Raw genomic sequence first — 27,128 nt, 5'->3', positions numbered from 1 at the left:
TCAGAGTGTCAAACAGTCACAGCCCTTAAGGCCAAACACAATGCCAGACACACTAGTCATTGGTGACTCCATAGTCAGACACACTGACGTCCCGCTCACCAGACTGAGTAAGGAGAAGGTCACAGTAAGCTGCCTGTCGGGCGCTAGAATCCGCCACATAACGCAAGCACTCAGGTCTCTCAACAGCAGGTACAAATACGACTCAGTCATTGTCCACGCTGGTGTAAACGACCTGAGACTACATGAAAAGAGACATTGAGGAGCTCTCTGATTATGTAGCCCAGGCAGGTATGACCCTGACCTTGAGCAGTATCCTACCTTCACCAAGAATGATGCCACAATACAGAGATAAGATGATCAGCTTTAACAATTGGCTTAAACTCTGGTGTCATTCAAAGGGGATCCAATGTCTGTCTGCCTGGGATGACATGCTGGACAAGCCACGCTGCCATGAGGGACGGCTTGCACCTGTCACCCTGGGATTCGGACATTGGCAAAGGCTCTTGCCACCCCCATAGTGCCTTTTAGGCAAGGCTCAAATTCTAAACCTACCACCCTAGAACACAAAAAAAAACTAGGGGTAATGCTGCTCAATGCCAGAAGTCTCAATCTCAAAATGCACCCTTCTCAGTATGGAGAACATCGATGTCTGTGCTGTGACAGAAACCTGGTTCAAGGCTCCTGAGAGCACCCCAGCACTATCAGGTTTTACCTCTTATCATGCTCCGCCCCAAAATCCGGACAATACCAAGAAAGGAGGGTATCCATATTCATCAAAGACACCCACACCTCAAGACTGGTATGCATCGGAGACCATCCAGGTGCAATTAACCATAGGCAAGACTGCTCTGCAAATTGTAGCATGTTACAGGCCACCCTCACAAACTCAGGAACCTCACATGGCCTTCCTGAAAACACTAGAGGGATAAATGTATCACCAAACACCATCATACTAGGTGACTTCAATTACCCTAATATAGACTGGGAACACTACTCAAGCCCAAACACCCTAGCCCAAAAGTTCCTGGAATTCATAAACTCAAATGCCATGGAACAACTAGTCACCATCCCACAAGAGGAGAAAACATACTTGATCTCATCATCACGAACATGGGAGCACAATGTTCAACACCGAAATACCCTCACTGGTGAGATCAGATCACAAACTAATCTCGCTGGAGGTCCTCATCCCACCCCACCTGAAATAAAAAGACCACAGTAAAGAACGCTGACTTCACACTTCTAAAGACTAGTGTGGTCTCCTTTAAGGCCCCAAACAGTACTCAAGCCGCTGAATCACTTACAAATGCCTTCTACCAGCACCTGCAGGACTGCATGGATAAGGCAATCCAAAGCAAAACAAAGACTCTTTGTACCAAAGGCAAGCGTCCAGTCTGGTGGACCCCAGCCATAAACAAACTCTACAACAAAGGAGGAAGCTACTACAAGATAGAGCAAAATCCTTAAAAGGTAAGACACCCTTGATCACTATAAGTAAAAACTAAGAGCTCTCATAAAATCATCCAAAGCAAATTTTGAGAGAAAAATAGCTAAAGACTCAAAAGACAATCATAAGGCCTTCTTTAGCTACGTTAGAAACCTGGGAGGAAACTCCCAGATATGCTCAGAACTAGTTCAAAATGATGTGAAGATTACTGATCCTACAGACATTGCCAACATACTGGCTGACAGGTTCAGTGCAAACTCTCCCCAAAGGAGAGATATCTATACCAGCGATTGCAGCCCCAAAACATCTTCAGAACTGCTCTCTCCAAAGCAAAAACACAGCATCCATGGGACCTGATGGTGTCCCCGGCTGTGTGCTCCACTTAACTCAACGGAATTAAACCCACAGCTAGGACAGCTGTTTAATCATAGTCTTACCTCTGGATCTGCAACTGTGGTCCCACTTCACAAAGGCGGTGCCTCCACCGGCCCATTAGCTTGACAAGCCTTATCTGCAAAGCCATGGAGAGGATCATAATGGACCTCATAAATAAAGACATAGGGAATTTGCAGACTTTGGATCCATCCCAGTTTGGCTTTGTCAAAGGCAGATCATGCCTTCTAAACTTGGTTGACTCTTTCGAAACAGTCACCAAAGCCATTGATGAGGGAAAGGCAGTCCATACAGCCTACCTCGATCTGGCGAAGGCCTTCGATACAATACCCCACTCGGGTATCATTGAAAAACTCATCAGCTTAAATGTTAACCCATACATCACAAGATGGGTTGCAAACTGGCTGAGTGACAGCACCCACAGGGTCAGAGTTGCTGGCGCCATGTCAGACTCAAAGCCTGTCACAAGTGGTGTACCACAGGGCTCAGTCCTGGGCCCACTCTTGTTTGGCATCTACTTTTCCAGTACAAGCAAACACAGGAGGGTTATGGCTGACAAAGTTTGCAGATGACTGCAAACTGGCCATAGTAGAAAACACATCTGACACAGATATCCTTCAGAAGGGTCTCACAGAAATGGATAACTGGTGCCAGAGCCATGGCCTAAAGTTAAATGCCAAAAATGCATAGTCATACCCTTAAAACAAGGTTACCCTAGCTACCAAATAGGTGGCAATCCACTGAGCACAGAAGAAGTTATCAGGGACCTGGGGACCCAGGTTGATAGTAGTCTGTCATTCGACACCCATGCAGCTAAAGTAGTTAGGAAGACCTTCTACATTGCCCACCTTATCATGAAGGGATTCTCATCTAGATCAAGGGAGGTCATAGTCTCCCTATACTCATCACTCATCAGACCAATGATTGAGTACATTGCCCCATTCGAATGTATCTGACCCGACACTTGCAGCAGCTGGAGAGGCCACAAAGTTCCTCACCAAAAGGATAAAGGGTCTCAAACATCTGTCCTATGTTGCCCGACTGAAAGAACTCCAGCTCTATTCAGTCGCCACGCTTTTGCTCAGAGGTGACCTTTGCCTAACATACAAGGCCATGTCAAACCCAGATTTGATGAATATGCTTCACCTCAAAAATCTAGATCCGTCAGAGCCACAAGGCGGAGACTTAAACCGCTATTAATAGGACGTGCTGGAGGGATAGATTCATCACCCAAAGACTCCCTATGCTGTGGAATAAAATCCCGGTATATGTGAGGCAGAGCACCTCGCTGGCCTTGTTCAAGAGAAATCTTGACCAATGGATGGGAGATCGCAGATATACCCCAGGGATTACCTCAGTGTCACTGCTCAACAGAGGCACAGCAAAATAATGGGTATAGTTCCCCATACTAAAGGGGTGGCGAAACTATAATGCCCTCGGGCAGATAGCCTAGTATGAACCTATGAACCTATAAGGACAGAGCTTCTGGGCAAAGGCATCACCAGCAGAGATCAACCAGGCAAAAGCATCACCAGCAGAGATCAAGGCAATGGACCTCTGAAACACCCAGGCAAGGGAGTTCTAGGTTATAGCCCACAGCCACAGAGCAGTTATAACACTCTTCCCCCCCCCCCTCCGCTCCACCCTCCCACCACCACCCCAAAACAAGGAGAAACTCTCTCCTCCAAAACTTGACCCACATTCAGATCAATTATTGCGAATGGTTACAAATTCACTTTCAAAGAGCCCTTAGTGTACTCAGGTTTTCCAGATGTACCCCCAAATCAAAAAACCCAGGCTCTCAATTCTGTGTTCTCAGGGAGCAGTGGAGCCAGTTCCAGAGGAATATAAAGAGAGAGGGTTTTACTCAAGGTTATTCTTAGTACCAAGAAAAGCACGATCTTGGCGCTGTATTCTGACCCTGTCCATCTTAAACCAATTCCTCAGGATACCAAAGTTCAAAATGCTGACACTTCAAAAATTACTGCCCATGATAAATCCTCAGGCCTTCATGGCCTCAAAAGACCTAAAGGACGCCTACTTACACATTCCTATTAAAAAAATCGCACAGAAGCTTTCTTTGCTTCAGATCAAGTTCTTGTCACTAACAGTTTTCAGTTCTGCCCTTTGTGTTGCCGACTGCTCCAAGGGTTTTCATAAAGTGCTTGGCAATGGTCATTGCTTACTGCAGAACCAAAGGGTTCAGATTTATCCTTATCTGGATGATTGGAATGTCTGCACTTGATTTAGGCAAAGATCAACAAAGATCTGAAATTCACACAGGACCTCCTAACTACTGTGGGGTTCACTCTGAACCTCAAGAAATTCAGCCTGATCCCATCCAGTCTTCCTGGGAGCTGTCCCAGACTCTTCCCTCCAGAGGGCTTTCCTCCCCTCAGACAAGGTCACCTATTCAACCAGTTACTTCCAACAGATACAGGAAAATCAAAGTACCACAGCCAGGAAATTCCTCAGAGCATTGGGGTTTATGGCATCCTGTATTCTTATGATACCCTAGCCAGGCTGCACACGAGGAAGCTGCAGTGGTACCCGAAGTGTGTGTGGTGCCAAAGCTGTGCCACTGGATGCCCAGATACCCTTAATACCTTGCCTCAAGCAGAAGTTTGCTTGGTGGGCACAGGCTTGTACCCAAAATCAGGGCTTACCTTTCAGATTTGCCCCAGGGCTAGATCTCACCACAGATGCCTCGGAGACAGCATGTGAGGCCCACACCCAGTACCTCCAAACTCAAGGATTATGGCCCGCTCAACAAAGGAGGCGGCACATAAATTAGAACTCATGGAAGTAGAAACCATTTAATAGCTTTTAAGACAAATGAGACCCAGGGGTCCTAGTAGTACAGACCAATACCACAGTTATTTGGTACATAAACAGGCAGGGAGGCACACATTCTTACCTCCTGTGCTGTCTAGCTATGCAAATATGGGAGACAGCACAAGCCTTAGGCATGCACCTTATGGCACACTACCTGCCATCGAAAAGAATACCCTGGCAGACCATCTCAGCAGGAATCTGACAGACCCCCACGAATGACATCTCCAGTGGGACGTTTTCCACACAACACAGCAGTGGACATGTTTGCCATCAAGGACACTGCTCACCTGGAGATGTTCTGCACCAGGACAAGGCAGACAGCTGCATGGAGAACAGATGCATTCTCCTTCCCTTGTGCACATCTCTTCATTTATGCCGTCCCACCATTACCCCTGTTGCCTCTCGTGCTTCTGAAGATTAGGGAGGAGGGCCCAAAGGCCATCCTGATAACACCGGACTGGCCCAGGTAGCATGGATTCCTTCTCCTCCTCAAGCTCACCAGTCAAAAGCCTTTTTGTTGCCACAGAGGGTGGGCCTCCTCATGCAGAACAAGGGGAGGAATGTGAACCTCAACTTTCAGACTCTCAGCTTAGTTTATTCCACAGCACTCTACTGCACCTCCAACTTGAGTCAGCTGATGAAGACCATTTTAAGAGTCTAGAAGGCCTAGCACCAGAATATCTTACTCAGCCAAGTGGAAGAGATTCTTGGTTTGGTGCCAGAAGCACTGGATTCAGCCAAATTCAGCTAACATTCCTAACATTCTGGAATACCTGGCCAACCTTGTGGAGAAAGGTCTCTTATTCCTCCAAGATGCGTGCCTCAGCCATCTCTGTCCACATCCCTAGTTGTCATCCAAGTTATTGTCACCCTTTGCTGAAACAGTTTTTTTAGGGGGGTTATTCACATTAGGGCCACCAGGAGGAAACCCACCTCCTTGGGACCTCAACTTTGTCCTAGAAAAATTAACGTTTTGCCTCCCTTTCAAGCCTGCAGCCTCTACCACCTTAAAGTTTAACTGGAAAACAGCCCTACTACTGGATGTCACTTCGGCCAGGAGGGTCTCAGAGTTGCAGGTCCTAATGGCAGTGGAGCCTTTTATTATCTTTCATAAAGGCAGGGTCTCCCTCTGAACTAATCCTTCCTTCATGCCTAAGATGGTTACTAATGTGTGTCTGAATCACACCATTTATCTACCTACCTTCTTTCCCAACCTTCAAAATAGAGGGGGAAAGATTATTGCACTCTTTGGATGTACATAGGATGCTACTCTTCTACCTGGATAGGACTAAATCGTTGAGGAAAACAGACCAGCCATTCATTACTTTTGCTCCAGGTTTGGAAAGGAAACCAGCTTTTGTAAACAGACTATTTCCAAGTGGATTTCCCACTGCATCTCTTTCTGTTACAGCCATCATGGCAGAAACCCCCCTGATTTGATTAGATCACACTCTAGTAGGGCCACAGCTACTTCTACAGCATTCCTCAAAGGGGTTTCCACTAAGTCAAAGTAAACTTTGTCATTTAGATCTGTACATAGTGCAGCTAAACTAAATTATGTTGCTTTATTCCCAATCCAAGAAACATACATACAGCTACTGTTTAATAATAGTAGGACAGATATTTACAGACATTACGTGTATGAAAATGTGTCATTTAGGGTGTTGCATGAGTAGATATTGCACAAACTCAAATTTTCACATTAACAGGTACCTGTGAAGTAAAAATATTACATAGAGTATTGCACCTTCAAGTTTCAGGACAGATGACGATTTGGGTATTGCACTAAATTATGCTAGTAGTAGTAGTGATCTTAAAACAAATGGACATGAGTGTGTGTCTTTTACTGGATTAGTCAAGAGAATATTCAGTTAATTGGTTGAAAGAGCAGAATGACTTCTGGCATGCCTGCTGGAGTCTAGCAAATCCGGTGGATAAGGGGGAAGAGCTTCTGTTGAGCCTCTTAAGTCTTGCAGTGCATGATGCGGTAACGTCTACCCAAGGAAAGGTTGGGAGAGCAAGCCATGAGCAGGGCGAGTATTGTTCTTCAACTTTTTAGCTCTTCCAATACATCGAGATTCATGCAAGTCATCCAGGAATGCCGGTGGAGAGCCAATGATTCTTTCTGCTGCTGTTACTACTCTCCAGAAAGCTTTGCGATCTGAGGCATTGCAGTTCCTGTACCATACAATTATGTTTGTAAGGATCACCTATATAAGGCTTGGAGGATGGACTGTGACAGGTTTGCTTTCCTCAGTTTCCATAGGAAGTGTAAATGTTGCTGTGCTTTTTTGGCAGTGTGGTTGATGTGCACCAAACAAGTCCGGTCCCTCTTGTATATGTATACCCAGGATCTTGGTGCTCTTGACTCTTTCTACTGCTACTCCCATCCAGAGAATAGGAGGTCTCAGCAAGCACACCAAAGTCCACAATCAGTTCCTTGGTCTTGCTGGCGTGTCAGATTGTTGCTGTCACACCAGTCAAGATGTTTTGCTTCACTCTGTATGCTATTTCCACGTCGTTCCTGACAGGACCTGTGACTGTGGTGTCATCTGAAAACTTGATAATTCTGTTTGATTCATATCTGGCTACACAGTCGTGTAAGCAAGGTAAATAGTAGAGGACTCAGGACACAGCTCGGTGGTAAACCCATGTTCAGAGTTGTGCTTTTAGAGCTACTTCCCTACACACACCTTTTGGGGTCTGTCTGTGAGAAAGTCTAGTATCCAGTTGCACAAGAGTGTTGATGCCTAATTGGATTAGTTTAATCACTAGGTTCTGGGGGAGGACATCTTGGAGGCAGCCACTTGGTCTTCTGTGCATACCTTTACTAGACACTACCACCTAGTAAACTTTTCTAAGTCTAGAGCAGGTTCGGCATATGCAGTCCTGCAGGGAATGCTCTCCGCTCCTTAATCTCCTTCCACCCTCTCTTTAAAGCTTTGGGAATCTTCCAAACAGTCAGGACAGCAGCAATGAAACATGAAGAACATAGTAAAGTTGTGTGCACTTACCATAAATGTAGATGTTAGTGTATTCACAGTGGCAGTCTTCTTTCCCTCCCACCTACCCCCTCAGCTTACTAGGTAGGCTACTAGAATCATCCACTCCCGATCCTGGTTTGGGTCCACTCTACCTTGGCCCACCTTAGGGGTACACATGGGGCCTCCTTGGATCCACACTAACTTGGTCCTTCTAGGATACACTTGGGGGCTTCTTAGTAGGTCAAGAAAATACTGAAGTGATGACTCTGGCTGCCTCCCTTTATAACCAACGTGAGTAATGGCATCCACCAGCCTGGGAAGCGAAAACCGTTTTCTCTGGTAGTTGGGCCACCCAAGGGCTTTCACGGCAGGAAATCCCAACAGTCAGGACTTTAACAGTGAATACACTCGGAACATCTACATTTATGGTATGTGTGTACAACTGTACGTTTTTTGACAGCTGAAGGATGTCTTGAAACCCTTTGCCCTATTCTGAGTCTCAAACTTTTAAAATTCCATTGTGTTCCCACAGTTTCCATAAAAAGGAACTAGCCTTGAGAATTTTCCAGTTAACAGTACTTTTTATATATCCATTATCTACTGAATATTCTAAAATCATTCTAATATTTGTATCTTTACACTTGAGACCTATCTGTAAATTAGTTTGTCTCCTTATTAATGTTATCCCTGTTCTGTACAATATTCTGAAAATGTTTATCAACTATGTTTTCAGGATGTTCCTTGTTGACAAACATGTTCCTTAATTCTGCAATATATTTTTCAAATTCATCTTCTGTGAGGGTAGGAGCACAAGTTATCCGATATTTCTCTGTAGTCTTGGAAAAAATCATAGGCCAGTCAGCTTGTCAGCCCCCCCATCCCCCCCCCGATTCCCAGCCAAATTGTCTAATGCTCACAGATAATGAATTACTGCTTACCCAGTCAATATCTATTTGGAAGAGATAAAAGGTCTAAAACAAAAGAGGCCTTCCTTTCGCAAGCAGTCTGTGAACAGCATACACCACCACAGTATTCCACACAGATGCTCAGCAAGCTGTCCTACACCAGTGCTGTAAAAAGTCCTTGCGCAAGCCTGCAAGACTCAAAACTAGAGCTAAGCATAAATAAAACATTCTAACATCTGTTTGCATAGCCATAGTAAAGGGTCACCAGGTAGCAAATAACTCCAAATCTTGTGCACCAAAACAGCTTTTTAACAAACCTGTACTAGTGGTTACTGACTCCATTGTTCAGACACTATATAACTTGGCTCTCACCTGGCTAGACAGAGACAGGGTGACCGTGAGTTTTCTTTCAGAAGCCAAGATCTTGGACATCTCAAAGGCTCTAAAGACCCTTAAAACAAATAAATATGATTTTGACACTGTGGTGGCGGCCAGTGTGTGGTTAAATGAACTGGTGCACAAGACCTGAGGGATATGTAGAAAGATGTGACTGAGCTCTCCTTGCAATGTCATAAGTGCAGAATCCTTCTTCACAAGTGATTTCAAAGTACAAGGAAAAGAGGATTGGTTTCAGCCATTGATTTCATAGTTTATATCATTCTAGGAGGACCAAGTATGCATCAGTGTGAGAAGAGATGCCAAACAGTCATACTTGTTTAGCCACGGTTGGCTTGCAACTCTTGTTCCAAGGATTCTTCATAGTGGCAATAACACTTGCTGCCCCATAGTGTCTTTTTAGGAAGAGTCTAGCTATTGTATCTTTAAACTTAATAAAACAAGCACTAGGCTACATCAAGGTGGCTTTGTTCAGTGCTTGAAGTCTGCAAAATTGCCTGACCTTGAGGATGTATAGTATTTGGAGCACAATCATGCAGGTGTTAGAAAAATTTGGTTTGAAAGTACAGAAAGTTCAGAGAAAAATTTGGTTTGAAAGTACAGAAAGTTCAGAGAACACTCCCACTATACCTGGGTTTTATACCTGCCATGCCTTTACAACCAATGAAATCTGCAGTGGATTTATCTCTGTCGTTCCATTTCTCTGTTGCAGTATGCTTAACATGGGGGATCACCTGCCAAGGGCAGCCCGATGTCCAGCCAGTATACCAAAACCTTTAGATGTTATGTGATCCTATCTCGCCTACATTCTGACTGATGGGTTCGGAGCCGATCCCTCGGCTCCGACTCGGCACGCTTATGCCAAAGAGCGAAGTCTCTTATTGGCTGAGCTTACTATATCCCAGGATGCACCACTACCAGTCCTCCAGATCTCGTTTGCCACTAACCTGCGAAGACGTGGTCTCGAGCTGGCTGAGCTGAGTAGTTATTTTAACTAACTTTTTCTGTCAGTTTTTGCTGTTTTTCTCTCAAAAAAGCTGTTTTAACAGCTATTCTTCTCATTGTTGTTGTGATTGGTTGGATTTGTTGAAGATTTTTGTTGTGTGATTGGGTTGAGTTTGGCAGGCCCCCTTCATCTAGGGCCTTCCCGGTCAATCAACCCTACTATATCTTACATATAGTGAAAAGGCTTTAAATTTTTTGTAGCTGTTTGTTCTTACAGGGTTTTCAAAGTCCCCTGTCATTTGACGATAACTGTAAGCCTATACTTAGGGGTGTCACCAGTAATTGTATTTTTTCAGTCAGATTACTGAAATTCTCCCCATAATGTCTCAGAATCCTAGGCCTTCGGGCTTTAAAAAATGTATAAAATGTAGTTTTAAAATGTCCATCACGGACGATCACTCGCTCTGTGTGTATTGCTTAGGTGCAAAACATTTACAGGAATCATGTAGCGTATGTCACGCTTTTTCCTCAAGGGTCCTCCAGGAGAGGAAAAATAAATTAATTCTTAAGGGGTTAATTAAACCTTCTTTTGAAGAAGCCTTGGCATCCTCTCCTTCTCCGGCCAAAAAGAAAAGGGCGTCGGTTCCGACCAGTCCGTCTGATCCAACCGCTAAGAGACATAGGCAGGCCTCTCCTTGGCTCCAAGGACTTGGGCCGAGGTCGAACAGTCTGCCTCGATGCCACCAGTATCGACTCCTCTGGCTGCGGAGCCGATGGCTGGGGCAACGAGAGGCGGGTCACCTTCGTCGGCTCCACTGGTCTCTGAGCCGACAAGGGTCGCCGCTCAGACACTTCCTCCTCGGCGAAGTCCACCTCGGCACCGATGGAATCTGGTGTGTGTATTCCCTCGGCCGATACTCATCGAGTCACCTCGGAGCCGGTCCCCTAGCCCTTTGGGGCCGTTGGAGAGGCGTCTCGAACCCGTTCTGTTTCCTCTCGGTCTTGAGGATGTCAGATTCTGATATAGACAGGGTGCTCCAAAGACTGTTCCAGTCCCCAGTCTTCCAAAATTTGTTTCGGTTCCGACCCAGTTGGCTTCGGAGCCGATGACCTTGGCCCACCCCATTGCCATTCCTCCTCCGACTGCTTGGCTCCGTCGGAGCAGGTGCTGTTGGAGCGGTGGAGATCTCAGGGTCGGCTCCGACCCTTACTCCAACCCGGCCTTGGTCCGAGTTTGGTACGCGGACTTCTTCAGCTGGACCCGGGGTGATGTTTGGGACCTATGCTTTCGGTTCGAGCCTCCCCTCGGTGCTTGCTGCGGGACTTCCGTCGGCTATCACGGCTCGGGGACGGACACTCCCAGGATTCTGGGGTCCGGCTTTCAGAGCCATGAGGAGTGCCTTGGCCAAGTCCTCTTGACCATCTCTCCGGCTTTACCGGCACCTTCCTGGGCGTGGAGACTGGGTCTTTGGCAGTTCCCCTGTCCGTAGTCAGCGGAGCCCCGGGGCCTGAGGTTACCCCCAGTGGGGGTTCCCCTCCTCCTGAGGGTTCTTGAGTTGTCTTGGAGGAACCCCCAAGGAAGAGATCGTGCAAGAGGAAGCACGTGGACTCCCGAGTCTATTACATCAGACACTGATCTTGATGATGCAGAGGGGTCCCCGAAGTCGTCCTCGGATGATGTCTCATTTGCAGACATCTTAGAGATCCTTAAACAATGAGGTGGCTGGATATCCAAACCCCCCTCTGCTGATGAGTCAGTGCTCCTCAAGGCCTTTGGGGCTCAGCCCTCCGCCTCCTGGGTGTCTCCGCCCTTCGACTAGCTTCTGGATTTAGTTTGTCGAAGGTGGGAACATCCAGATACCGTGGAACCAGTCCCTTCTCGTCCAAATAAATTTTTGTCTGCTCCCCGAGAAGGAGTTCCTCACTAAAGGCGTGGCTGTAGATGCCATGGTGGCGGCATCTGCTACACAACAGGACGTGGCAGAGGCTTCAACGTCCATCCATCCTCCTAATAAGGAGTATAGGAGTATGGACAGGTGCGGAAGCGCACCCTGACTTCAGCGGCCTTTACTTTAAGGTCTCTGAATTATTTGGCACATTTTACCAGGCTTCAGAGGGATCTGGTCAAGGAGTTGTCAGATTCCCTCTCGGGTAACCTACCTGAGCAGCTAGCCCAGTCCGTTAGCTCTCAGTTGGCTATCCTTATGTCAATTTCTAACTCGTCCATGAGGCTCATTTCCTATGCGGCCGAAGGCGGAGTAAGCGGCAGGCACAGGCGTGGCTCTCGGAGACAAGCCTGGCTCCGCTTGTGTCAGTTCTTGGAGGCCTTCAAGTCTTCCTTCGCCGACGCTCCCTTTGATGGGTCCTCCTTGTTTGGACCCAAGGTTAAAGACACCCTTACCCGCTGTGAGCAAGAGGGAAAAACTTTATCTGCCGTAGGAGCCGTTATTCCACCCCCTTCGGCCTTACCCCAAGGCTAAAGGAGGGGGAAAATGTGGTTCCGCAAATCTCGTAAGTTTTCTCCCAACAGCAGGAAGATTCCCTTCCAGAGGCAGAGGACGGGGAAATTTTTCAGGGAGACGCCGTCCCAGAGGCGGCAGAGGGCCCCGCAATTCTGGAGACCACGAGTCCTTTCGTGGCTCTTCAGCCTCCCACACGTCATGAGGGATTGCCCGGCTGTGCTGCTCCGGAGCCAGTCGGGTGTCGTTGCCAAGCACCTAAAAGCCTGGGAGTCGATCACTCAGGACAGATGGGTGCCGGATCATTGCCGGAGGTTACACCATCCCATTCACATACTCCCCCACCGTCCAAAAGAATCCCGGACCCACCACCCAGTCAAAGGGAAATGGCAGCCGCAGAAGCTTTAAAGCTGCTAGAAAAAGGAGTCATCCAACCGGTCCCCACAGACCAGATCGGATCAGGAAATTACTCCAGGTTCTTTTTAGTGCCAAAAAAGACAGGGGACCTGAGACCAATATTGGATCTCAGCAGACTGAACCAATCCGTCACGAAATCCAAGTTCCGAATGGTCACGTTACAATCCATTCTCCCATTGTTGGAGAAGGATGTTTGGATGTGCTCCATAGACCTCAAGGGCGCCTATTATCACATACCGATACATCAGGCGTCCAGGAGGTATCTGCGCTTCAGCCTGGGAGTCAGTCATTACCAATTTTGCGCTCTGCCCTTTGGTCTCACCACAGCCCCCAGGGTGTTCACCAAGTGTTTGGCAGTAGTGACGGCTCACCTGAGAAGTCTTGGATTCCAAGTGTTTCCCTATCTGGACGACTGGCTCCTGACTGCCACCACCAGGCATCTACTAATGGACAACCTCAAAGCCACCATCTCCCTGGGTATTACATTCAATTGGTCAAAGTCTGTCTTGCTGCCCTCTCAACGCATAAAGTTCATAGGAGCAGAGATAGACTCAAGATTGATGCGCGTCTTTCTTCCTGCCGAAAGGATCCAAACTTTACAGGGCCAAGTTCAAGCTCTGATCTCGAGATCCAAAGCCCCAGCCAGGATGGTTCTACAAGTTTTAGGCTCAATGTCTGCCACGGTTCTTTTAGTTCCTCTGGCGAGATTGCACATGAGAATTCTTCAGTGGCTATTGTCAACTCAATGGTCCTTTCAGGATCTTCCTCTCAATCATCACATCATGATCACGGAAATATGCAGGACCTTCGCTGGTGGCTTCAGACATCCAATTTGGATCAAGGAAAACCCTTTGTTCTTCCCTCTCCAGTGGTTACCCTGACGACAGATGCCTCCCAGATAGGGTGGGGGGGGCATTGTCTGGGCAGGCTAGTTCAGGGCTCCTGGCTTCCAGGCAAGCTCTCCTCCACATCAACGTGTTGGAGATGAGGGCTGTACTTCTATCCCTACAGGCCTTACACAAGTTTCTTCCTCAGGGCATCATCGCCATCCACACAGACAACATGTCGGTGGTCTGGTATCTGAACTAACAAGGAGGGACCAGATCGTACCCCCTTTGCAGAGAGGCCATGAGAGTGTGGGAATGGGCTGTAGCTACCAACCGCTTCTTGGTAGCGACCCACATCCCGGGAAGGTCAAATATATTGGCAGACAAATTGAGTAGGACAATTCTCTCTCCTCACGAATGGTCTCTAAACCACACAGTAGCAGCTCAGGTTTTCAGGAGATGGGGGACGCCGTGCTGCGACCTATTTGCAACTCCACTAAACACCAAGTGCCAAAGGTTCTTCTCCTTGATCCCACATCAGGGAGTACCAGCTATGGATGCTCTAGCACAACCTTGGCCAACAGGGCTACTTTATGCCTTTCCTCCAATTCCACTTCTCCCCAAAGTTATTCAAAAAGCTTCTCAATTGGGGTCCTCAATGATACTGATTGCCCCATTCTGGCCTCGTCAGGTATGGTTTCCTTACCTGAAGAAGCATGCGGTGGACGATCCATGGACTTTAGACCTAATACCGGACTTGCTAATCCATCACTCGGGACATCGGCATCAGTCCCTTCAATCTTTGAAATTGACAGCTTGGCTCCTCCACTTCCGACTTTAGTTAGAAGGCACACACTAGACCCGGAAGTTGTTCACATTTTATCTTCGGCCCACAAACCCACCACTAACAAATTGTACCTCAGTAAGTGGAAGAGGTTTGCTATCTGGGCTCAACTCAAGGGCTTAGACCCTATCTCTGCTCCTGTCCCAGAGGTTTTGAAATTCTTAACATCCCTGTTTAATCAAGGATCTTCTGTCTCAACTATTAAAGTCCAACTAGCGGCTATCTCTAAATTCCACGAATCCATGGATCCTCCTTTGATGAGCAGCAGACTATGCAAAACTTTCATTAAAGGTGCGAGCCTATTAAGACCCCAATTTTTCATCCTGCACCTCCGTGGGATCTTGATTTGGTGCTTCGCATTAACATCTTCCCCTTTCGAACCGGCTGCTACATGTGAGTTAAAATATCTGTCTTGGAAAACTGCCTTCTTAGTTGCAATTACTTCTGCAAGAAGAGTTTCAGAGCTTCAAGCCCTGTCTATTAAGCCACCGTACTTGATTTTCCACAAGGATAGAGTATCACTTAGGCCTAATCCATCCTTTGTCCCAAAGGTCTGTTCTAGTTTCTGTCTCCAACAATCTCTAGAGCTACCAGTTTTCTTCCCAAAATTCTCCAATGAAGCAGAATACACTCTCCATAAATTGGATGTTCACAGGCAATTACGCTTCTATTTAGACAGGACTCAGCAACTTCGTAAGTCAGACCAGTTGTTTGTGTCCTTCTCAGATAATAAATTGGGCCAAACCATCACAAAAGCTACTATCTCCAAATGGATCAGAGATTGCATAACTCAGGCTTATTCTTCTTGAATAAGCAACTTACAACATCCATCAAAGCTCATTCTACCAGGGCTATGGCTACTTCTATAGCTTTTCATTCCAAGCTCGCTATATCGGAAATTTGTGCTGCGGCTACTTGGTCCAATCCGCACACTTTCATTTCCACTACAAATTGGATGTGGCATCTAGAAGGCGAGCTTCATTTGGTTCCACGGTACTCAGGAGTGTTTTCCAGTGAGCCACCCAGGATTCAGGTGCTAGGGGCTGTCCCATCAGTCAGAATGTAGGCGAGATAGGATCACATAACATCTTTTAGTTATGTACTCACCATAACTTCAGATGTTTGGGATCCATCTCGCCATTCCTAATACCCACCCTCCTTCCCCTGCCTTGGAGATCAGAAGAGATTGAGCGGTTTTGCGTTCTACTGTTTTATCTTGTTTCATCTGACGATGTTATATAAGCAGGGCGTGCATGTGTGCATGTATGCGGACAAACTAGATCTGGGGGACTGGTAGTGGTGCATCCTGGGATATAGTAAGCTCAGCCAATAAGAGACTTCGCTCTTTGGCATAAGCGTGCCGAGTCGGAGCCGAGGGATCGGCTCCGAACCCATCAGTCAGAATGTAGGCGAGATGGATCCCAAACATCTGAAGTTATGGTGAGTACATAACTAAAAGGTTGGGGATATGCTGTATGTCCTAGTATGCTCCCCATGCAAGGCATAGGGCATAAAGGTGATATCTGGTCGTATCATACTCGGAACTTCTTTGCCTCCAGTCCGAACGCCATCTTTGACAGTCTGTCTCATCACCAGAGTCGTTACTGGTTGCCTAGCCGTTCAAGTAAGTGCCTGTTGTGGTTTTTTAGCTTATTATTTTTGCTTTTAGTATTGTGCTGCTGTGAGGTTTCATGTCATCCAGAAAGGGTAAATGCCACTGTCAGATTACTCATAAAGACTGTACCAAGCACTGCTTGTTTTGTTTAGGAGCTTTGCACAACCATATGTCCTGTATTTGTCAGGCTTTTGTTCCTCGCCATTTATCTTGAAAACCGGCATCTAAAGCTTTTAGCGAAAGATGCTGTGGAAAGTACTTCCTGGCCTGAGGGTCAGCCTTCTGTGAAGAAGGCGAAAAAGTCAGGTCAGATTCTTTGGCTGTGCCTCCTCCACTGAACGTCTCTTGAGGCTGGTGAAAGCCCAGAAGCGTCCAGTTCAAGCTGGATTCTTCTGCAGCGACCAGTTTGGAGGCCAGCATGGATCCAGCTTCTCGCACGTCCTCAGAGGCCTAGCAAATGTCCACTTCGAACGCTCAGGGGGGAAACCACAGCTGATTATCACTGAAGGGCCTGGGGGGGAGGGTTTCTCAGATACTGGTTAGGGAGGAAGTCCCAACTACGACTGAGTGTAGGCCGGCATCGAAGCCTTCTACTTTTCATAAAGGTGATGTCCCTTTAAAAAAGAAGTAAGAGAGAAAATATCTCTCTTCTGCTCCCACGGCGCTCAAACTGAATGGCAGAGTTGTGCAACAAGTTTAAGTGCTCTTATGGCCTTGAAGCCTCCTCGGGGGGGGGGGTCCTCTGTCCTGGCTCCTCTTTGGTGGTTTTCCCCCCCTCAAGAGGTCTAGGGATCAGGATTCATCTGAAGTAGAATATTCTGATGAGGAATCCCTGGCCTTTTCTACCCATATTCCTTCCCCTTTGAATTATGGTTCTGAGGAAGAGTTGTCTACTAGTCCTGAATCTCCTTTTGAGGAGATTTCCTTTGGGGATACCATTGTCAGGATGAGGGAATTCTTCAAATGGGATTGTTCCCAATTTTCTGAAATGAACAGGAGATATTCTGAGCTCCTTCAAATGGAATCTCCTAGACCCTCTGCTGTTCTCCTGTTTTGGCATCCTTTATTGGATGCCTTTTCTACATCTCGGGCTCCAGACTCTCAGCCCTCTGCTCCTAAAAAAAAAAAAAAAGGTTGTGTAAAGTGCCCGATGAGTGCAAATTCCTTTGTAAGTGTCCATCTGCTGATCCTTCAGTGGTTTCTTGGGCATCCGACAGTCCTTGTAATTACTGCTTTCTACCAAACTTTTTCCAGCCTTTCATTAATCCTGCTATCTTCATCAGAAGGAACAAAATGTTTATACTTCAGACACCCTAGCCTTTCAGGCTATTTATGATCACTCGTGTGGCCAGATATGTTCTTGCTGTCCTTCTGCAGGCTTGCCAGGTTATTTCTGACCTTCCTGATTCTGAGGGAAAGACTTCTGCCTGGTCTCTGTTAGGAAGTTCCCAGGTAGCTCACCCATTCCATTAAATGTAGTTATGATGCAGCAAATGCTTCTTGGGCTGCTGATTCTGGCTGTGTGAGGAGACATTCCTGGCTATGCCTTCAACCTCTGCCTGATGATATTAAGGCTAAGTTGATGGATGCTCCTCTGGAAAGCAAATGTTTGGTGCTGCTGCATCTGATTTGTTCAATTCCCTGCAGGAGAAAGACTGTTACAGTACCTGAAACATTTTGTTTCCTCCTGTGCCAAAGTTCCAGAGAAATTATCCTAATAAACTGGCCTTTGTTAGAAAGCAGTCTCATCCTCCTAAAGGCAGGAAGGGTGGTAGGAGGATCCCCCCTGCTAAATCTACACACACCCCTCCTGCTCAGAAGCCTTCCTTTCCTGATAAACTAGGTGCTGTCTGACTACCTGATTCCCAGCCACATTTCCATCTGACATCATCTTTCTCTGTCTGTTCTTATCTGGTTAAGTTAACCCAGGATTCCTGGATGTTCATCGTGTTTCACTGTTGCAGTCCTTACACTTGGGTTATCCTGCTGGCAGGCGACCCGAGTTCCAAAGTCTTGGTCCGGCGTCTGTTGCTGTTGCCTCTTTCCTGACGTAAGTCCATCAGGGGTATAAAAGTTGCAACCGACAACATTTTCTTCAGTTTTTCTTGCCGCGTGATGCCCGAAGCAAAAGCAGTTCGCAAGTGCCGGTCGGCCGACTTCTGAGATTTTCAAAATTGAATTTCAGAACCGAAGTCGTCAATAAAGCTAAGTACCCCGTTGGGGAAACTTTTTCTTGCTCCAGACCAATGTCAGTAAAAGTTAATAATTGTATTTCTTGTGGGAAGCAAATACCTCATAAGGACTTTCACTCTTACTGCATTCCTTGCCTAGGCCCTGACCACAACGTTACTAGTTGTCGGTTTTGTGCTAGATTCAATAAACGCACTGTTAAACGTCGGTTTGATTTTACTTTACATTATTTTGGACTAAGATTTAATTACATAATGCCATCGGAACAACCGACGACCGGAATGTATAAAAAGCGCAAGGACAAAAAAAAGGCAGGCATCCAAGGTCCAAAACCGACTACGAAGCCTCTTCTAGGCCAGTCGCCGGTTCTCAGTCGGGCACTTACGTAGCCCCGACACCCGCTACCTCAGAGCCACAGGCCGTAACTGACAGCCACGTGGAGACTCTGAGGCTTGTGGAAACTTAAGGTATCGGGCCTACGGAAAATATACCCTTCGATGGGTCCGGAGCCACTGAGCAGGCACTGGCTTCTGAGGGTGTTTTCAGACCTTCACAGCTTACAATTAAAGCTACTACAGTAGCAAAGGCAAAGTCAAAAACACCATTAAAGACAAGGAAACAAGTGCAGCATTCTCCAGAACAGGCATCCATGCCAAAGAAACAGATGCTTAAAATGGCCAAAGACCTTATAACTTTAATCAGGGGCTCCCATCCCCCTCCTGACAAAAGGCCTAGGCAAGACACTGGTTATGACTCCTCTGATCGGGTCCATTTCCTCTGATTCTTCTGACCAGGGCTATTCTCTCCCTCCCTATGAGGACTCTGATGCTGAAGAGTCCATTCCTTCAGCCTCACCGCCTGAGGATTACTCTTTTGGGGAAACCCTGCACACCATGAGGGAGCATTTCCATTGGGAGAGCCAGGATTACTCAGAATCCAAGAAAAGGCTCAGAGATTTCCTTCTATTGCCTCAGCACGGGCCCCTGGCTATCCCCCCTGTGCTTGATATTGTAGATGATGTTTTTTCTGAATCCAGTCTATCTCCAGATTCTTTACCAGTAAAGAGCACCAGTAAAGCCAGACAGGTACTACAGGGTCCCTGACTCTCATAAATTCCTTTACAAAAACCCCGCTGCAGACCCAGAAAGTATTTCTCAGGGTCCTAAAGGGGTTAAAGCTTCCACTGCCAAAAATCCTGTCCCCTCAGATAAGGATTCCAGAGCTCTGGACGGATGGGGGAAAAAAAGTTTACACTTCTGCTACTTTAGCTGTAAGAGCTTTAAACTGCCAGTTTCACATGCTTAAATATCAACAGTATCTCATGTCATTGTTAAAGCAGAAAATGGTTACAAATATAGAAAGTCTTGACAGTAAAGAAATGCAGGATTTATTGCATGCAGTTGAACAAGTGGGAAAGCATACTCTGCAATGTGGTTTTGATTCATTAGAGGCTTCTTGTAGAGCCGCAGTTACAGGCTCAGTTATTCGAAGACAGGCTTGGTTGAAAGAACAAAGTTTACCCGACCATGTTAAAGTAAAATTATTGGATGCTCCACTACATCATGATTCTTTCTTTGGTGTTAAGGCAGAAGAGGTGTTAAAGAAAATGGAGGATAAAGCAAAGTCAATGCAAACTATGAAAGATTTCTTACAGGTTCAACCACCTAGATTTAGCAGAAACTGGCCTTCAAAAAATTGGTCCTTTCCAGTGTCAGACAGGCCACAAGAGGCAGATACAGACGCCCAAGAGGCAGATCTCAGCCCCAAGGCTCCCACAGACCTAAACAATGGGGTGCTACAGCCCCCAGAGGAGAAGACAAATCACAACCTTATAGGAAACGGTCACAATGACTTCCCTCTGCAAATGCCAAGCTCTTACCAGTTGACAGCACCCCTAGGGGGAAAGCTAGCACTTTTCTCAACAAATTGGCACATGATCACCCAAGACCAATGGGTGTTGAATATAGTTTCTCAAGGGTACAGGTTCCACTTCCACACGCTTCCAAAACCAAAAGGTATGCCAAACCTGCCACAGAACCAATGGGCAGAGGCACAAAAACAGATTGCTGCTCTTATGGATATGGGAGCTATTCAAAAAGTTCCACAAGAAAAACAGGGCCAAGGATTTTACTTGCGCCTTTTCCTAGTACCCAGAAAGGACAAAGCATGGAGACCAATACTGGACCTGTCAATCCTAAATACTTTCCTGGATGTTCCAGAATTCAAAATGTTAACACTACAACAACTCCTGCCCATGCTGGGCAAAGAGGGTTGGCTAGTTACTTTGGATCTCAAGGAGGCATACCTGCACGTCCCAGTCAGACAATCGTGCAGAAGATACCTCAGATTTATAGCAGGCTCAATGCATTATCAGTTCTCTGCACTGCCCTTTGGCTTATCTACTGCACACAGGATCTTCACAAAATGCCTGGCACCAGTAATTGCATTTTGCAGACAAAAAGGAATTCAAATATATCCCTACTTGGACGACTGCCTTATACAAGCAGAGAGCAAGGACATTCTTCTAAAGCACCTGGCATTTGTAAAAATATTGCTAATTTGCCTAGGGTACACAGTAAACAAAAATAAATCAAAACTAGTGCCCTCTCAAGAGAGAAGATTCCTGGGTGCAAGCTTAAATACAACTGCCCAGATGGCTTATCTCACGCCAGACAAACAAAGGCAACTGACTCATTACTTTCAAATGATGGCAACAAAGACCCAGCTCCCTGCAAGAAAAATTCTGCAGGCCCTGGATTTCATGGCTTCTTGCATTCTACTAATTCCATATGCCAAACTGCATATGAGGAAACTACAATGGTATCTAAAAAGTGTTTGGACTCAGCATTGTCACAGCCTACAGACAATCATAACCTTGATTCCCTGCCTACAGCAGGAGTTTCGATGGTGGTCCCAGGCCTGTCACCACAACAAGGGGCAGCCTTTCACCTTACCTACAGCCAGGCAGACAATAACAACGGATGCATCGGATTATGCCTGGGGAGCACATAATGGCAGGAAAATGTATTCAGGGCGTGTGGACCAAGGAACAAATGCATCTTCATATCAATCAAAAAGAGATGTTAGCTGTACAGAATGCCCTGACAGCCTTCAAGGACCTAATACAGCCAGGACAATTATTAATAAAGACAGACAATACCACAGTTATGTGGTACGTAAACAAGTAAGGGCGCACACATTCCTACCCCCTATGCAGACAAGCCATGACTTTGTGGAACACAGCACTGACCTACCAGGTACATCTGCAAGCACAATTCCTGCCAGGAACAAAGAATACACTGGCAGACAAACTAAGCAGAAATCTCATGGCTCCTCACGAATGGAAGCTAAATCCACAAGTGTTCAACATGATAACGAGAGTGGGGACGCCCAGACATAGATCTCTTTGCCTCCCCTCACAATTGTCAATTACAGAAATTTTGCACAAGGACTTATCACTCTCAAGCATGGAAAGTGGATGCGCTATCTTTCAACTGGAAAAACCTGACAGTCTATGCCTACCCTCCGACGCCTCTTCTCACCAAGGTGCTTCTAAAAGTCAGACAAGAGAGACCAAAAATTATTCTGATTGCACCAGACTGGCCACGCCAGCACTGGTACACAATCCTAAAGATTTTGTCCCAAGGCCCACCTTGGCCTCTACCTCAAATCCCTCAACTTCTGACCCAGCAAACCAATCAGATTCTGCACAGTCTACTCAGAACCTTAAACCTAGCAGCATGGCAGATAATGTAGCCACTCAGACTGGACCTCTCTCTAAAGCGGTTATGGATGTAATTTTTGAAGCCAGGAGACCTAGCACTAGGAAATCTTATGCAGAAAAATGGAAGAGATTCTGTGCTTGGAACCAGGCACAAGGGCTCGACCCACTGGTCCCTAATATGCCTCAGATTTTACAATACCCGACTGAGATGTTGGAAAAAGGCCTATCTTTTTCATCTATTAAAATCCATGCCTCTGCCATTTCAGCTCATTACAATACGGATCCTCCTATTTTTTCACATCCTCTACTACGACAGTACCTCAGAGGGGCAAAGAATATAAGACCCCCTAGCAGAGCACCAGTACCTACTTGGGACCTCAATTTTGTTTTAGAAAAACTAACACTGCCTCCATTTGAACCAGCCAGCTCAGCTGATCTAAAATTCTTGTCATGGAAAACTGCTCTGCTCTTAGCAGTAACTTCAGCAAGAAGAAGTTACAGGCATTGATGGCTGTGGAACCTTTCCTCATTTTTCACCAGGACAGGGTTTCTCTAAGGACGAACTCAACGTTTATGCCAAAAGTGGTCTCCAATGTGGCCTTAAACCAAACTATTCATTTGCCTACTATCTACCCAAATCCCCAGAATAAAGGGGAAAAACTTCTGCACTCTTTGGATATACACATGCAGCTACGATTTTACTTGGACAAAACAAAAGCTTTCAGAAAAACTGAGCAACTGTTTGTAGCATATGCTGCAGGATCACAAGGAAAACCTATTACAAAGCAGACAATCTCCAAATGGATAGGACACTGCATCCGCTTCTGTTATGCACAACATGGCAAATCTGTGCCCAAGGGCATTAGGCCTCATTCTACCAGAGCAGCAGCCACTTCAGCAGTTTTCCGCAGAGGGGTACCAACCAAAGACATTTTAGAAGCTGCAACCTGGAGCTCAGTGCACACTTTTACCAAGCACTACCACCTACCTCTCTACTCCAAATCCAGAGCAGGCTTTGCAACTGCAGTCCAATTTAGACCCAGCCACCCTACCTCAGCTTTGGGATTCTACCCAAGTGTAATGACTGCAACAGTGAAACACTATGAACATAGTACAGTTGTGTACCTACCATAAATGTAGATGTTAGTGTCTTCACTGTTGCAGTCCTGGTTACCCACCCACCTTCCCCTTCTTTGCTGGGACTGTTCTGTACTTCTCAACTCTACAACCTGTGTGGTGTATTTGCTTTTAGAAGAAGGAAATGTTTATAGTAATATATGCATGGTTGTTTGGCATATTTTTATCTTTACAGCCTTCGTACCTGGGGGCACCTGACATCTGGGGCAAGACAAACTGAAGAAAATGGCGTTGGTTGCAACTTTTATACCCCTGGCGCACTGTACTTTTCTTTCCATCATTCTCCAGGGTTATTTCATGGTTTGGAAATCCCCCCCCGTCATGGGCATTCCTCAGCCACCTCAAGACCAGTTAAGCTATTTGCCAGAGGTATTTCAGAGTCTTTTGATTATGGGAACTATTCAAGAGGCTCCAGCTGCTCAAAGGGGGAAGGAGCTTTATTCCAGAATGTTTTTGATCCCCAGCAAAGAGAGCACTTGGAGACGCATTCTGGATCTTTCTCACCTTGAATACATTTCTGAAGGTTCCTTCCTTTTGAATGTTATCCCTTAAGATTTTGTTCCCTCTTCTGTTTCCTCAGGCTTTTATGGTTTCTCTGGATTTCAAGGCTGCTTACTTCCCTATCCCTATTCATCCTTTTTTCAGGAAGTTTTTTACGTTTCTCTGTTGCTTCTTGGCATTTTCATTTCTGTGCTTTGCCCTTTGGCCTCTTTACTCCCCCAAGAGTATTCACCAAATGCCTAGCTCCTGTGATTGCTTTTTGCAGGCTCAAAGGCATTCAGGTCTTTTCCTATTTAGATGTGCTTATTCAAGCCTCCTTTCCAGAGATTCTTTTACAGCACCTTCAGCGAATCATAGCTGTGTTGCAAAGCCTGTGGTTCACTCTAAATTTTTTAAAGTCCTTCCTGTCCCCATTAAATGAGCATGTTTTTCTGGGACACAGGATCCAGACCTGTTACTATGTTAGCAGCCCTGCCTCCTCCCAAGGCTTTGACTGATTTCTTTCTTTCAGTCCCTCATTCCTCTGGCCCTTGATTTCAGACAGGGAATTTGAGGGCTCTGGGATTCATGACATCCACCATCCCTTTGCTTCTGCTTCAGTGGTATCTAAAGTCAATTTGGCTTCTGTATGCTCATCCTCTTATTACTTTCCAATCCCTCTTCTTCCTTGTCTCAAGTTGGAATTTCAGTGGTGGATTCACCAACTGATTTTGAATCCAGGCCTTCACTTTCAATCCCCGCTTCCCCTCTGGAGCTGTTTAAGATGCCTCAGACAAGGGTTGGGGACCTTCCTTCAGAAACCTAAGGGTGCAAGGCCTTTAGTCTCTCTCAGCAGCAGAAGGGAACACATCACTATCCAGGAGATGAGAGCTCTTCTGTTGGCCCTCGCTACTTTCCATCCTCTGTTTTCTCCAGGTCCCCTAAAGATCTTTATGGACAACACCACAGTAATCAACAAATAAGGGGGACAAGGTCCTACTTGATGTGCAGATTGGCATTCCAGGTTTGGGAGTTAGCAGTTCAGTACAAAGTCACACTTCAGGCTATGTACATTCCTTCAAGTCAGAATTTTGTGGCAGACTCCCTGAATAGGTCCGTAACAATATCATGTGTGGGTGCTTCACAGGGATGTGCTTCTGGGCATTATCCACCAGTGGGATATTCCTCAGGTAGATCTCTTTGCCTCCCCTATGAACAGGCAGCTTCCTCAGTTTTGTGCCAGGACTCAATGCCCTCTGGCCTGGAAGGTGGACACACTATCCTTTTTCATGGAAAGGAATGTTTCTGTATGCTTTTCCTCCCCTTCCTCTCATTCCAAAAGTTCTGTGCAAAATAAAACAGGATACTCCCAAAATCTTGCTGGTGACTCCCTTTTGGCCCGGACAGCATTGATTCCATCATCATCTGCACTTGGCCAAGGGCAGTCATCCCAAGTTACCTCATAGGGTGGATCTTCTCATACAAGACAAGGGACTTCTTATCCATCCCCACCTGTCCACTGTTCAACTGACACTCTTGGTGATAGGATTTTGATTCCCTATAGGCACCTTTTTTCTGAGAACTTGCTTTGGGTTCTGCAGGAGGCTAGGAAATCCACCACTAGGAAATTCTACTTATCCAAATGGAAGAGGTTTTCTGTTTGGTGTCTTTCTTGTAACCTGGACCCACTTACTGTACATGTTCCTTTGGTTCTTTCTTATTTGTGTGAATTGCTCAATGCTGGGTTGGCATATTCTTCTATTAAATCCTGCCTTTAGGCTATTTCTGCTTGTCTACCTTTAACTCCTCCTTTGGCCTCATATTAGACCTTCCAGGAAACCTGTTCCTCCTTCCTGGGATCTTAATTTTGTTTTGTAGAAATTTATTTGGGCTCCTTTTGAGCCTGCAGTTTCAGCTTCCTTAAAGCATTGATCTGAAGTAGTTAACTTAATTTGATCAGCAACCTGTGGGTTACGGATCCGATACGGATCTTAGCCGGCAGCATACCAAGCTAAAGATCCGAGCTCCAAGCTCCACCCTCTTACCCATACTACCCTGCAACCTCCTTCCAATCCTCAGATCTCGTTTGCCACGGCTTTGCCAAGCATGGGATTCCTCGAGCTCCAGGCGAGTTGTATTTTACAGTTTTATAGCTAAAACTTTGGGTTCTTAGTTATTTGTGTGTGTGTGTGTGTGTGTGTGTGTGTGTGTGTGTGTGTGTGTGTGTGTGTGTGTGTGTGTGTAGTATTTTTCTCTTGGGATAGATATTCCTTTTCTTATTACTTTCTCTATATCCCCCTTATTCTTCGTAGCTCTGTCACCAGTAGGCCCCTTTCTCTTCAGGTGTGAGTGTGTGGTATGGCTGATGGCCAAAAACTTACTTTTTCTAAGTGCACTGAGTGTGGCCATAAGCTGTCGCCAGCGAATGGTCATACTCAGTGTGTTCTTTGCTTGGGGGTGGCCCATCTTTCCACAGGCTGCCAAATTTGTGCAGCCTTTAACCCCCGGGCTTTGAGAGACAGGAAGAATAAGCTGATTCTGGCAGGCCTTCTACCCGCCGAATCGGCTTCTTCTTCCTCCTCTCCTTTGGTAGCGACAACCGCGGCTGCGATTGCCCAACCATCTGGCCATCCTCCCCTGGCTGGGACTCACCCTCCCACCTCATCCCAGGGAGATCGAGAGGCGAAAAAAAGACAGGAAAGAGAGAAGGGAGAGAGAGAAGCCACAAGTGGCGGGCCGAATTGGACCCCTCAGCCCCTCCCGCCAAGGTTCTCCCTTCCCCATCGAGGACTTCCAAGCCTTCCTCCCCATGGCTCCGTTCTCCACACTTTTCTCCGGAGGTAGGAGGCCTGACCATCTTCGAGGTCGTCACGTCGGCCCTCCCGACCGGCTTCAGCGGCCTCGTCCAGATCTAATAGAAGCCTCTCGGAGGCAGATATGGAACGGATTATGTCGCTTTTTACAGACTCAGCTGCAGATGGGAGTGTTGCTGCCCCACCCCCCCTTCCGGGGGGGGGGGGGGGTTCAGCTCCACTGTTTGCCCCAATAGCTCCTTCTCCGATCCACTACCGGATTTCAGAGCCTTCAGATCCGAGGAACCTAGGAGTCGGGGAGTCGACGCCAGCCATGCCCTCAAGCCTATCGGATCCTTTTTCGGATCAGAGCTCTTGGAGCCGAGAGCTGGGCATCGGATCCGAGGGGGCGAGTGTGTCTACGGCTCCGTTGTGGTCGGAGCACACCGTCCACTCTGATACGAGCGTTTTGGCTCCGACTCCAATCCCTTTATCGGATCCGAGGGTGCCGGCCACCTGTTTTAGAGAGGGGTTCCCCTTCAGCATTCGATGTGGTGGAGAGGGTTCTCTCTAGAGGCTCGAGACCCCTCGCTCTGTCCTCAGGATCTGCCCCCACTCCCTTGCAGCTCGGTTTGTCCTCCATCATCCAGTCCCAGAGACAGCCTGTGTCATTGACACCCAAGCCAGTTCCCCTGGAGGAACACGAATCCGTTTGTAAGCCCCCCTCGGACAGTCCCC

The 27,128-nt window shown here is 46.7% G+C and overlaps 1 protein-coding gene across 2 annotated transcripts in view; it reads left to right on the top strand.

Annotated features, from left to right (window-relative positions):
* Positions 1-27,128, top strand: part of VRK1 (VRK serine/threonine kinase 1) — an 867,990-nt gene that overhangs the window by 440,785 nt on the left and 400,077 nt on the right. The gene's annotated exons all lie outside the window — the stretch shown is intronic.

Source organism: Protopterus annectens, chromosome 6.part0, assembly GCF_019279795.1.
Source record: "Protopterus annectens isolate FY-2018-M chromosome 6.part0, PAN1.0, whole genome shotgun sequence".
Taxonomy (NCBI): Eukaryota; Metazoa; Chordata; order Ceratodontiformes; family Protopteridae; genus Protopterus; species Protopterus annectens.
This window is presented reverse-complemented; position numbering and strand designations above follow the sequence as displayed.